Here is an 11,076-nt window from a genome sequence, read left to right as displayed (position 1 = left end):
GTCGTACCTTGAGTAAAGCGGCCATGTAAGTAGATATGTCGGTTGACTTATTCGATTTTGATTAATTGAGTATCGTTCGCAAATTTCTATGGTTTTATTTGAAAGTACTTTATTATATGTCCAGTTTCATTATGTGAATGCCAGAGGGTTCGCTCAGCTCTAAGTAAGAGTTGGGTGCCCATCATGCCCTTATGAGATTGGGGTGTGACAAGAAAAAATACTACTCCCTCCATCCCAATTTGTTTGAAGGTTGACCAGTTTGGGAGTCAAACAACTCTTTCTTTGACTACGATTTTCTCCAACTATTTTCATATATTGTGAATTATTAATTATGCAGACTTATAATACTTTTTATGTAGTTTTCAAATATACAAATTTTATTATAAAATACTCAATGAATCTATGTTTAAAATTAAGTCAAAGAAAAAGTTGTTTGACTCCCAAACTGGTCAACCTTCAAACAAATTGGGATGGAGGGAGTAGTAAACATTGAATTCCACAATCATTGTACCTGAATGGCCGATCCATGAAATTCAAGTCAGGCTATCCTTTAGGAAAGATTCCCACAACAATGAATCTGCATAGATGCGACAAACATAAACAATTCCTAATGCTTCAATTGATAAAACGCCAAATCAGCCCTACTTGTTTCTTCTTTCTCCTCTAACCTTAAGTAAAACAGTAGATCCTAAATCCTCGACTTGAAAAACAATGGTGCACCATCTCAAATCATCTATTTAATCAACAGACAGTTTTTAAGGAACAGGGAAGCATAATTTAATCGGAATCTCACAATAATTATGTTGACAAAAACGTACTAAGCACCTGTTGGACTATTACCCATTTTTTAGGGTCCGGTTCCATATTTTTTTGATAAAAATATTTGGACTTCCAGAAATTTGAGTCCATGGTTTCTTCATCGGAGCTTTTGGTCGAGCAAACAAATAGAAAGACTGGACGGAGGGAGTGACGAAGCAGTCGGCGTCATTGTGTCATTTTTTTTTGTCAAGGGTTTCTCCTTTTTTGTGTTGTTGGTTTCTCCTTTTTTGTTTTAAGGGAGTGCGTGGGAAGCGTGGGAGGTTGGGAAAAAAGAGGGGAAAAGTTGGCGCCTCTTTTGTTTCTTCAATATAATTAACGACGGGATATTGTACTTTTTAATGATGGGATATTATTTTGTCGTTAGAGTTTATATTTTAATGACCGGATAAAAAATTGGTCGCGATAAGTACACTTGTAACGACCGTACTCATGTCCCCTAGTTAAGAAGCGGTCGTTAAAGGTTCGATTTCTTGTAGTGTTCGTTAAGGCTTTATGATGGTGTGCGTGACATTGGTGTACCAATGGCGGGTCGACAATTCAGCAGCGGTAGAGTATTAGACGTCGGTATGTGGGGACAAGTGTAAGTTCGGTAATGACCATCGAATTAGGAAAACGTATTGTGACCGCGTGTAATAAAGAAAATAAGTTGACAATAAGGACATGAAGGAAGACTTTTGTGGAAAGCACATAGCGAAGTGAGACTTTATAGAATATCTTAGACATGAGTACTTTTTGTGAGATTGGGAAAGGGAAAAATTGGTATCTGACATGGTTGTCAGGATAAGGTTGCGACTGGTGCTAAAAGTTATTCTTGATATAAGCTCATTGATGTTAAAGGACTACTCGGTTATTAAGTGAATTCTATGGGCACATCGTTTGACCGGTAATTTGATTGGGTTGTAGACTCCTGAGGAGTTACTAAACGGCTGATGGAAATGACTTCAAATATGGGCGTACGCGATGAGTTAATGACTTGAGGAGTTACTGGTTGTTTCACTTAGATTTGAGGAGAAATATAGATATCGTTTTGTGGTTCGTTTAGCTTAGATGGATAATTAGTTTAGAGGATCGAATGGATTTGAGTGGTTGTTGGTTGATAGTGATAAACGTGATTTGAAATGACATATGGGTATTTGAATCATGTTTGGACTGCGAGGACATTATATCATGACATACAGTAAGGGGTGTGACTGATGAGGTTGATTGGTGTCTTCAAGGTTAAGGGCAAAAAGGAAATCGTTGAAACAAGAGTTAGTGATGTGAGAGCTTGGTTGCGATTGTACAGTGTAAAGTGGGTTTGAGAGTTTATGAATGAGTTGGTATGTTTGGTTATGTCATAGACTAATAGAGGTTAGTGGTGGACTAAGGTTGGGAACCTTGTATTCATTGTGTAAAAATTGGCTAGATCCCTCTACTAGTGGTGTTATTACTCGGCTTAGGAGATTGAATAAAAACGGATAGTCGTGCGAGTGGTTGGAGGTATTCAGATTCGATAATTGAAGTAAGAGGTGATTCTTCGAGGACCAGTAATGCTAAGGATTTGAGTAACGGATTAGTAAACATGGATACTTGAAATGGTAGATCGATGATGGGTTACCTGAGTTAAGTTCGGGATAACATTTTGGATATTGAGTAAGGCAATTCGGGCAAGGACGCTTCAGTGAGATACATGAGGATATTTGTAAGACTGTTATGCGATACGCGGGATTTAGAGAGTGTTCCGTTTAGAGTGGTAAGCGTTAAAGAAACTATCACGGATAGGTTTGTGGCCTTCTATTATCTCCAGGTATGATTCAGTTAGTGTACGAGACTTATGGTTATGTAATAGACTACTGAGTGGGTTCGAGTAATGGTCAGACGATGGCGGTATAAATGAACTGATAGAAATTGAGGAATTGAAGAGTCAAGAAAAGGTATAGTTGATCGAGAGTCGGCAAGAATGAGGTACATCTTGGGATTACTTGAGTCTATTTAGACTGGGGCAGCATTGTCTTGCATATTCAGATGAGGTGTGATTGTTGGGTGAGCTTAAGGAAGGAAGTCTACAGAAATGGACTAAGTGATATGAGGAAAATTTTGTGAGATTCGTGATCTGCAGCTAGTGATAAACATATTTCAGTGAACCGACATGTTGTGATTTATAAGACGTGGCTTGGTAGTACACCGTTGGAAAAGTTCGTAACATTCTATAGTGGATGAGTTAGCGTGCTTTAAGAGAAAGGATTGTGGAATTCCTATCATGTGAGGCTAGAGTTATATTTTCGGGGTGGGACCTTACTGTAGTATCTGATTATGATTGCAAGTAATATTGACTGGACAGTTTGGGTAAGCGCTTTTGGATATTAAGGACTTGGGAGTAATTGCGTGAGATTTAGAGCGGCAGTTGTAAGATTGGATACTTTGGGAAAAACTATGGCATATCAAGGTGATGCAATGAGAGGTTCGATGGTTAAATAATTATTATATAAGGCTTCAGGTTTTGCGTCGAAAAGTTTGAGGTTGTATCGGATTTGCGTGTCGGGTAAAGGTTGAGAAGCATAAAGATTGGAATCGTAAGTTATAGCTCTTCGGTACTAAGTTGATAACTTGGATAGGACTTAACTTGTAGAGTCAAGGGTGACAGACATGATTTGTAATGCGTGGTATGACTGTGATTGGTTTCGAAATTCGGAGTCAGTTCTAATGACTTGGTGATATTCGAGAGTTTTGCATTCATTGAGGGTCAGCATTGTTCGAGTTAAACTTAAGGTCTATGATTATATTTCCAGGAAGATATTAAGGATTCGATGCGTTTCGGCTCAGATTTGAGGTATGACAGATTTACCGAGCTTTGTCGGGGTTTTCTAGTGTATTTGATGATATTTTCTGAGAACAGTTACTTGGGTAGAATAATGGTATACAATGAGCTTAGTACAGATTTGAGGAGGAACTGTTGTGTGAGAGGTCTTTATAGTGATGAGTTGGGTTCTGACGGACTTTGCTCGACGAAATACTCAGTGGTATGTTTCTATGTCGTGATTTGAAAGTTTAGGAAGACTTAGAACTAGCCAAGTTGGCTGTCAGTAAGATCAGTTTTGATGGAATTGCGTAGGGATCTTAGATGAATCAAGGATTCTTTCTGGCGAGAGTAAGTTATGGTTTCAGAATTTTGGTATGTGTGTTCATATGTTTCTAAGGAATCGCGGTACAAAAAACAGCTTTAGCAAGTGCAAAAGAAATGTTAGAAGAATCAGAACATCGTCCCAATTTAGAATCGGCTATGGTTTGCGGCCATGTTTCGAAGGATTGCGTGATTTGGGAAAGTGTTTGTGGGAAGGAAAGTATGCTGACTTTTAGGTAAACGGAATGTTTTTTGAAAAAGTACCATTCTCAATTATTCGTTAGGATTCAATTTTGTATGGTCTTTTAAAACTTGTGTGTATGTTCGATTCGGTTCCCAATGCTCTCTTCCTTGTGCATTTTGGGACAAGGGATTATTTTAATTAGTATTTGATGTATCGGGAGTTGACATGGTTGTTATTGACCTCCGATGAAATTTTGAGGCCATGAGTGGGTTCGTAGCGCATTTTTATGTATATGCTGCATATTTGGTTTGTGTGTCAGGAGGTTCCGGGATGGTTTCGGAAAGTGTTTTGGGAAGTTTGGAAGAAACTAGAAAAATACGTTTGTCAAGTGTTTTTATGACTTTGACGGAGGGGTGACCCTTTGATAGGGTAGAAAATTCTAGTGTCTATAGGCTATAGTGATGGGTTGACCTATGTGTGGGTACGGTTGATTGACCAGATTTTCTATTTAAAAACCCCTAAGTCTCTAAACATTTCCCCATTTCGTCTAAAGGCTATTGGATATGATTTTGGAGTTCTTGAAGAGGCTAAGCTTTGTGGTGAGTTTCCCCGACCTTATACTTCATTCCTTGATCATTAAATCACCATACAAATTCATGGTTCATGCTAAGTCCATCATAAGTTGAGTATTAATTGTGGGTTTTAATGGGTTTCTTCCTAAATGAGTTCTTGGCTTTAAATATGAAATTAGTGGTTGGGTTAGCTTTATTTAGCGTGAATTTGATTAATATGATATATAACTATACTTCTTGATTGATTAATTTGAATTGGGAGTTAGGGTTTATACCCAAATTTGGGGGGTTTGCCTAGAATCCAAATTTGAGTAAATTGTTGGTTCTTCTAGCTTGATATTGATGGGAATTGATCATCTAGATCTTTAATTTCATGTTGAGATCTTTAGATTCCTAATTTCACCTTTCTAGTTCATAAACCCTATTCCATAGGTTGGAATTTGGGTTTTGAATAGAAGTAGGGTTTGAATGATATTCTTCTTGATTCTAATACCATGATTCGGATATGTTTAGACTTTCATTATCTCGAGGCTCAAAGGAAAGGGAAGACTAAGGTTTGATTATTAGGGACTTTGTTGTTCAGCTTTTCAGGTAGGTTATGGCTTGCCTTATGGCGAGACTTCGATTAGCGAAGCGTATGTCTAGATGATATTGTCGGTGAATGCATGTAAACCTTCGGGTATGAAGTTGGGCTGGATATTGTCTTAGGTTGGGCCTTGTTATGTTATTTGGGGGCTAGCCACCTCGTTGCGTTGTTGACTTATCTTATTCTATTTACTTATTGGCTCGTTGCCGCGTTGAGACATCAGATATTGTTGATTAGAGATATATCATGGCTATGATATTGTGGTACTTTACTTGATTGATATTAAGATAAGTATAGTGATTCCATTGTGGCTTATTGTGTAGCTTTATCATTGATATTGCTTGTGTGCCCTAGGAGGAACTATTGAGAGTTGTGATTCTATTGTGGCTTATTATGTAACCCTATCATTGATATTACTTGTGTGCCCTGGGAGGTACTGTTGAGAATTGTGATTCCATTATGGCTTATTGTTTAGCCTTACTATTGATATTACTTGTGTGTCATATGTGGTACTGTTGAGATTGATTTGATTATTGACATTGAACTCTTATATTGCACGCACTCTCATCCTTTATGATATCTTTGTTGATACATCGATGATATACAAGGAAACGCTGTTATGAGCTAGGCTCAGTTGGATAAGAGTGACGTGAGGATCGATGTCCGATGTTTATCCCGGAATCGAGATATGAGTGTGTTACTCCCCGTAGTTTTGTATGTTGAGATTCGAGCTACCTTTCAGGAGGTATATAAGATTAGATGCGCTTATCTTATGATTTTGAGGGTTTAAGTTCATATAATAAGCTATGGAAGGATTGAAGGGCAAGTGAATCAAGGATATTAAGTTTCTGGAACTTTGGGAGAAAAGTTGGGCAAGATTTCGCACGATAATTTTGGTCTAAATTGGGGAAAGAATATCTTTTAGCATATGAAGAGTTTTGAAGTAAAGTAAAATCCTAGATTGAAGTTCAGGAAGTCTAGTTTTCAATGCAATAAACCGTGCATCAATTCGACATCGGGATCAAACGTTATGAGAATTTTAAGACAGACTGCCAGAGCAGGGGTTAACTCTGCTCGAACTTGCCTGGAAGTGGCGCGAACGCGCAGAGTGACGACCCAACCGGAGGGCTATGATGGGCAACCGATGCTAACCCACCCGGGCACATCTTATTGTACTTTCCTATTCGCATATAGGTGAGCCACATAGCTTATTCATAATTTTTATACATCAATAATACTAATCTCATTGGGCAGCAACACATTTGTATCATCATCGATAACAACGCCCATATCTATATACACAACGGGGGCTAACAAAATGATATGCAAAATATGAGCGAAAAGGCTACAAGACATCTAACCATACAACTGGCTTGTCTATGAGCCTTTAAGAAGAGTATGTAGCATCATATAACGGGACAGGACCCGCCCGTGCCCATATGTATGTACCCGAAGAATAATACCGAACGCGTGCAGCTCCGGATCAAATGGAGCTCTCATGCGATCCCGAACGAGAAATCTAAGGATCAAGCCTGTCTCCGTCCCTGCGGGCGTGACGCGGCGTCCACAAACAAAAGGACATCGGTATGAATAATGTGCGAGTATGTAAAGCATAATCAATAACATAATGAAAGCATAAGAAATAACATAAGATGGACGAGTTATGAAATAAAAGAGCTAGGTATACCTCTAGCGATGTTCGTCATATTTACTTACCCTCTTTCTAATGGGAAACTTCCATTTCATACATCCATACATTTAGAAGTATCATACCCGACTATAGAGGTTCGGTGTTTTACGTACCCGACCATGATGAGGTTCGGTCTTTATACGTACCTAGCCCTACCAAGGCTCAGTGTTATCCATACCCAACTGCAGTGGTGTACGCGCGATAATTATCATACCCGGCTATATAAGCTCGGTATTACATAATAGCCATACATACTTATACATGTGTACATAAAAGTCCATAAGTATCGTCAACATCATCATCATCATCGTTTTCGTTACAACTTTCCTCAGGGGATCAACTATCATATAAAGAAGGTAATAGCATCGTACAAATATCGAGAATCATGAGCTTTAGTAATTTTGGAGGTAGAGTCGTTTGGAAGACATTTGGAACCCATGAGATGGTATATAGCAAAGGAATCATGTCGTAATGAAAGAAGGGTTAGCCTTACATACCTCGTCGTCTTCTTAATTATTTAACGTTCACCGTCGAGCTTGAGAAATCTACATTTAGAAGGATTCGTACCATAGTTAAGCCTTAAGGATACTCTTAAACCCAAACTAGAACAATTCATGATCTAACGAAAATTGGGCAGCATTTCCCCTATTTCATCGACTTCCACTATATTACAAAACAACTCCCAAACATCCACAATATCATAATTAAGTAATCACATTACATTAAGCCTTCAATATTCACTCTCATATTCAAACCATACTAGCAAATTCATACCGAATTTTGCACATTTTCATACAACGCTTCCTCATCACCATCATTACCTTCCATAATAAGATTATATCCATATCATACTAAGAATCATAACTTAAGTTAGCTTACTACTCAAAAACATCATAAAAACTACATTTAGACTTCATTTTCTACTTTCTTCTTCTACCCAAATTTTGCTACAACCAAGCATCCTTAATAACATGAAATAAGCATGAAACTAACCTTCTTATCCCATAGGAACAAGGTTTGGAGCAGCTATCAACTTGGGCAAAACCCTAGCTACAATGCCCAAGTAAATCTTGAAATCTACCAACCCTTGGAAGATTTCTAACACATGAACACTTTGATTCTTGTTATTTAATCTTTGTAATCTCTTGGGTTTGAGTAGAATATGTTTGGAGAAGGGTTTTGGAGCTTTGGAGAGCTTGGAGGAAAGGTGGGAAATGAAAAATAAACAAGGGTCGGCCTTGTATATAAAAAGAAAATCTGACCCAACCCGATTATACGGCCAATTATACGTGCCGTATAATTTAGACGGTTCGTATAATTGGACCGTATAATCTCACCAAATTTCACCCTTCTCTGGAAGCAATCTACGGACCATTATACGGGCTGTACAAATGGCCGTACAACTGGGAAAATCCAAATTTCATTCTCGTCGATTTGCTTGACTTGCAATCCTCATGGAACCTTCTTGATACTTATATAACACTTCATTAACCATACAATAGGTCCTATAGCAGCCCCTCAATATATTCCTAAATAAACATTAGCTCAATTATAGCGAAAACCTTTCCGAACACGACTTACATTTCACTTCCTTCAACAAACTGAACTTCGCATATTCCTATGACTTCGAAATCTTATAGTATGCACCTTAAGCTATCTAATTCTTTCCTTAATCTCGTAAGGGTTTCATAATCACCTTAAGCTCACATTAGCCTACTCACAAGGCAACAAATTCAAAATTTCCGAGATGTAACAAGTAAGGGATAACTCAGCGCGAACGAGCCTAAAGGTGGCGCGAACGCGCTGAGCAAATTCTAGGTCGGTGCAACCCGACTCTAGAACATTATAAAAAGGGTCTTACCCCCTTATTTTTCATCCAAAACACCTCTCCAAACACCCCAAACTCTCTAGAACTTCCCCCACCTTCCGGTTATAAATTTTTAGCGCGAATTAAGTGGAATATCCGGATGTAGGTCCAGATAGCGTATAGTTGCGATTATAGTATCGTTTTGTGGTGGATTTTGGCTTGGATTCAAAGTATCTATTGAAGCTATTATGGTTCTAGCAAGAATAAGGTATGGATCTCTCTTTATTGATATTGATTTTGATTTATTTAAGAAAATAGAGTTATTAAATCGTCGTATAACGGATTAGTTGGTTGAGAAATGGGGTACATCGCGTGGGAAATTTTATGGAGTATATTGGTGTTAATAACGTTGTTGTTGATATTGGTATTGTTGTTGTTGTTGTTGTTGGTATTGTGATTTCGGGCTAGGCATATAAATAGGGAAGATGCTGCCCGAATTTCGGTAAATTCAAAATGGATGTAAATTAAAGGCTTAAGACAAGTGTATGATGGTGAGCCTAACAATAGTATGAATGGTTTTATATGTAGATTACGAGATTACAAGCGATCGTAAATAGATTACAAGGTAAGTTGGAAAGTCGAGAAGTGAGGTTCTAGGTATGTTAAGGTTAAACCTCCTTCTTTCTTAAGGCATGATCCCTTCGTTGTGAACCTCTATATGATATCCTCAATAACCCTATTTCTAAAATACCAAAGCTTCTGAGTTCCCGATGTTCCTGTGATATCATTGAACTTGTTTCATGGCTATTGATGTTATTCGTTGATGTTGATCTCGCTTATGATTTTGTTCCTTGAGCGTGAGATGTGTTCATGATGATGGTTCCATAATAATAATCCAACGAGTTTAGGAACAAGTTCTTAAGGAATGTTTTATATGACATGAATAGAGTGCTAGTAGAGGATCCCTAATGAGGTATTTAATGTTCGAAGAGAGGTTTATGTTGTATCTTAGGATTTGCTTATTGTCTAGTCAAGCGGGAAGAAGTACTAATGGCCTGAGCTGTGCTTATAAGTCTTATGTGATTATGTAGACCCTACGGGTTATGTGATGACCATGAGAAGTGCATAGAGATTACTTGTAGAAGTTTGGTTATGATGTCGATTATAATTATCACTGGTCTACGACCGGTTGGGCAGATATATGTTATTACCACCGAGCTACGACCGGTTGGGCAGTTACCACTGATCAGTCGAGCAGTTGCGCTCTACCATCGGGCGATAATCGGATGGGTGGTTACCACCGAACTGTGGCCGGTCGCGCAGTTACCGCTGGTCAGTTGGGCAGAGAGATAGCACCAGAATGATATGTTAGTCAGGATTACAGTATAGTATATAGATTTAGTTGAAGATATGAAAGTATGGAGAGATATATATGCTAGATTTTCATTAGTAAGTCAGAAGTGCCAAGTTGATGTTTATCTTCTTCCCTGCAGTATATATTTATTACATTATATTTCCGTCTTATATACTCAGTACATTATTCGTACTAATGTCCTTTCTTGTGGACGCTGCGTTCATGCCAGCAGGTGTAGACAGACGGGACGAGGATCTTCCACAGCAGGCTGCTTTTAGGTACTAGTTTTGATTGGTGGGCTCCACTTCTTCCTGGAGCATTGCCGAGTCTGGGTTGTGTATGTATTTTGTGTTAAGGGAATGTCAGGGGCCTTGTCCCGACTTATGTACTTCAGTCATGTTCATAGAGGCTTTGCAAACAGATTCCTATATACAATTTAGTTATGTTTTGTCAGTGGATATGTTAGCATCGTGGGCCTATTGTACTTATACGTATGTATGATATTATGTTTATATTTTAGCCTTTTTGGTCTTGTGTTTCCATTTGAGACATAGTGAGTGTAAGTTAAAGCTTGATTCGCTTGGTCCCGTAAGGTCTTGGGGTGCCAATCACGCCTTACCAAGGTTGGGGAGTGACAGAGTACTGGTAGCGATTGTCGAGGCCTTTGCCGGAATCGTGAGGGTACATGGACTTCGCGGGTCCCCCATGGGTTGTGCTGCCAAGATGTGATGTTCCGTCGTCGGAGTACATGTGTACGGTGCATATGCGTCGCATTCTGCGCTTAAATGCGTTATTGCATTGCATTGTATCATTTGGCTTCCTGTGAATTATTATGATACCATTGTGATATACGGATTCGGTGTTGATATACTGAGAGTTGGAACAGTTGGGTTTAGATAGTATAACATAGGTGATGATTCGTCGTGATACTATTATGATGTACTGGTTCAGATTGATTATCTTT

At 38.6% G+C, this 11,076-nt stretch overlaps 1 long non-coding RNA gene across 2 annotated transcripts in view; it reads right to left on the bottom strand.

The window, feature by feature from the left end:
* LOC132061839 (uncharacterized) overlaps positions 1-1,055 on the bottom strand; it is a 14,103-nt gene extending 13,048 nt beyond the window's left edge. Inside the window, exon 1 of one of the 2 annotated variants that reach the window (XR_009416170.1) lies at positions 512-1,055. This is a non-coding gene — a long non-coding RNA (uncharacterized LOC132061839). The remainder of the gene's footprint in view (positions 1-511) is intronic. The other variant, XR_009416169.1, reaches the window with a different exon arrangement.
* Positions 1,056-11,076: the final 10,021 nt, after the last annotated feature.

Source organism: Lycium ferocissimum, chromosome 7 (genome assembly GCF_029784015.1).
Source record: "Lycium ferocissimum isolate CSIRO_LF1 chromosome 7, AGI_CSIRO_Lferr_CH_V1, whole genome shotgun sequence".
In the NCBI taxonomy this organism is placed as follows: domain Eukaryota; kingdom Viridiplantae; phylum Streptophyta; class Magnoliopsida; order Solanales; family Solanaceae; genus Lycium; species Lycium ferocissimum.
This window is presented reverse-complemented; position numbering and strand designations above follow the sequence as displayed.